The following is a 3,439-nucleotide window of genomic DNA, read 5'->3' as shown; positions in this document are numbered from 1 at the left end:
TAGTCTGCCATGCCATTTGTAAATAACAGGTCACGTGGCTAATGATTTGGTTGTGGTTTTGGTCACAGTTTTAGTTTGCCATGACATATGTCAAGAATAGGTTACATATCATATCAATTACAATATCATGCCAAGAGTTGGTCACAGTTCATCTTATTTATGAAATTTGTGACCTGGACATATATTTGTTCTCCATCACGTTTAGGTCACATTTCATGCCTTTAAGTGAATTAATGGTCACAATTCAAATATATTGCTGTGTATGGAATCTATAATCATAAATTTACACAACTATACGTTAAACTGAATAAAAAGTGCAGATGTACTTCATTTAGCATTTATCACCTTACTATTTAAATATCATTTGTCAATTGATCAATTGAAACACGTCTACATGTCGGTATGCTAATAAGAATTCAAGAATGCGACTTAACTTTGATAAGTCTTTATCATGTATTGACTTTTTATCAACCATTCTTACTTAATGGGACCAAACTTGAGCATCTCCTACGGTTGTGACCATGTGCACCACAACGTCCACATCTTACTTTTGGTTTCCCTTCCCTAGATGATCTCTTCATCTTCTCAGTATGTCTTCCAAAACTCCGCTTCTGGTTAGGAGCTAAAACAATTTGAAATTCTGCTTCATCGGGCACTGTCCATTCGTCTGGATTTCCAACAGGATATACCGAACTTTCGTAAGCATTTACATATGCATCCTTTGTGTAATAATAGGAACAGTAAGAATATGCATCCCTTTTCGTATGTGCGATTACAGCCAATGCATGTGGACAAGGCATCAGATCGACCTGCAACATCCTGTAAGTGCATGTACGTTGCTCAATGTCAACAACAAATGTGGACCTTTCATCGCTCACAGATAACACTGTTTGGTTGGAAGGAGATACCTGTGACAGTGTAGTAGTACCAATGTTATGTGTCAGTCTAAACTCAAAAAAGAATAGGTCACAGACATTCATATTTCAGTGCACAATGGTATGTTCAGGTCACAGGACTTCATACTCAGGTCACAGGTATATCATTAGCATACAAATTATATATCACCACAAACAAAGTACATAACGTCACATACGTAAATTAGTGGTGACATGCAATTAATATTTGGACACATAAGCACATATGTACATTCCATGTCACAGACACCTATGATATAATCACATGCATATTTCTGTTTAGTCCACATACACAAACTTCAGGATACATAAGAAAGTTACCCTCAAGTTCCTTAATTCTGAACTCATTCTCCTCGTGACATTCTCGAACTTGCTAGTCAACATCGTGAAAGTTCCATGCGCTTCGTCTCTATGTTTACAGAACCAATTTTGTACTGTTTGTTGCAATGACTCCAGCAAGAATACAATGGGGTAATTCTTAGTTGCCTTTGTGATCGCGTTTAATGATTCTACAATGTTTGATGTCATTGTAGAGTATCTGTTTACAGACATATGTATTCGTGACCACTTTTCAGGGCCTACTTCATCCTGTCAAAATATATCATAGTATGAGAATAGTATAAAAGGATAGATGTGACCACTTCACTATATGTGATAATGGAGTGCTGTAGTCAGTACGGTACCAAGTAATCCCGAATATTATCATTCATTACGTCCAGTTGTTGCATGTTGTATTCGAATTCTTCTAATGTGTAAGCGTGGACAGCCATATTGAAAGCCTGCGTAATATTTTGCCATGATTTCCCATAATATGATTTTAGATTCTGCAACAAATGGTACGAGCAGATACCATGGCAACTTTTCGGATACACTTGTTCTATTGCTTTCTTTATACTGCCATGACGGTCCGATACAAAACACAATCCTTCTCTGTGCCCATATGCATTCTTCAGTTTCTCCAAAAACCATCTCCAAAATTTGTCATTCTCATTATCCCCTACTCCAAAAGCAAGAACAAATATGTCATTATTTGCATCCTGTGTTCATACTGTGAATGGGGTACCTCCGTAATGACCATTCAAATAAGTACCGTCAACGACAATTACGGGCCTACAATGTTGCCATCCCTGTATTGATGCACCGAGTGCCATAAATAGTACTTGAACCTATTGTGACTATCGACCCCCAACTCTATGACCATACCAGGATTTCTTTGTCGAACCATGTGGAAGAAGCTTGGTATCCTACCGAATGATTCCGTCAGATCACCCCTAATCATCTTTAATGTTTGTTCACGGGATCTCCAAACTTTTGAGTAATTCAAATATACTCCAAAAGTATGTAGCATATCACTGCATATGTCCTTTGGTATGTATATGGTGCTAGCCGATGTGTACTTGTACTTGATGCTAGATGACACAACTGCAGCTGATACTTGTCTGTGTGACCCCAACACCACATTTGATGCACATGTGTGACTACCAATCTTTCGAATCTTAAATAAATTCGTTTTACCCCATTTTGACGATCGGCATATCCAAGTACATCATTCCTGAGAACACCTCACCACATATTCTTTCTTGTCGGATCGTTCAACCATAAACTCAAACATGTTTCGTATGGCAAAAAACGATAGGCTCAATTTTAAAATATCCTTATCACGAAAAATCCTTCCTTCTTCGACCTGAATAGCATCTGCTATAGAAACAATCGTGACTTCATTGTCACAAATGTGACCTACATGTTTACTTAATGCTTCGCAGATTTCTGTGGCCACATCTTGCAACGTATAAAGCTCACTGTTACGATAAGCATTATTTGTGACCATGTCAAACGGGTACTCTATTGCTGCATCAATTATGTCAATGATTAATCGGTATTTCACTGGATCACGATCGACTTCTTTCAACAGAATGTATGTAAGCACATTGCTGTCATTTTTTATCCTGATTGCAGGCAAATCGTCGTTGAGTATATACTTCAATGATACTGCTACTTTGGTCGGATCCAAGCTGAACTCTGACATAATCATGTTTACAAAGTTTATATAACTGCATCCACGATCTACCAACGCCAACGCTGAGTGAGATCCATGCAACAAAAATGCGTGCAAGTACACCATTTTTGCAAAATTGAACTTCAAATCCTCACATTCTCAATGGTTAATTTAATACTGTGCATACAGTTTTATATAAGAATTTATGCAATAACATGAAGTCACATATGACACTAAAAAATGCAGGTCACATTTGGCGACACACAGGTCACATCTCATGAACAAAATTGGTTTCATTTTCTTCTCCAATTCGCTCACACGTTCACATATGTGACATGCGTACGGATACTATTGTGTCGAGTGGTCATATTTTGGTCAAACATCGGATCATATTTTGGTCAAATATCGAAATAGGTCACACACGGGTATGATCAGTGCAAATATAACATGTCTTACAGATAATCGAAAACAAATGGAGGTCATATTTTTTTCACAGTAGTCACATTTAATCGACCACAACGAATCCTCT

The sequence above is a fragment of the Olea europaea genome, unplaced genomic scaffold, assembly GCF_002742605.1.
Source record: "Olea europaea var. sylvestris unplaced genomic scaffold, O_europaea_v1 scaffold2759, whole genome shotgun sequence".
Lineage (NCBI taxonomy): Eukaryota > Viridiplantae > Streptophyta > Magnoliopsida > Lamiales > Oleaceae > Olea > Olea europaea.
The sequence above is the reverse complement of the archived record's forward strand: the minus strand, read 5'-3'. Positions refer to the sequence as shown.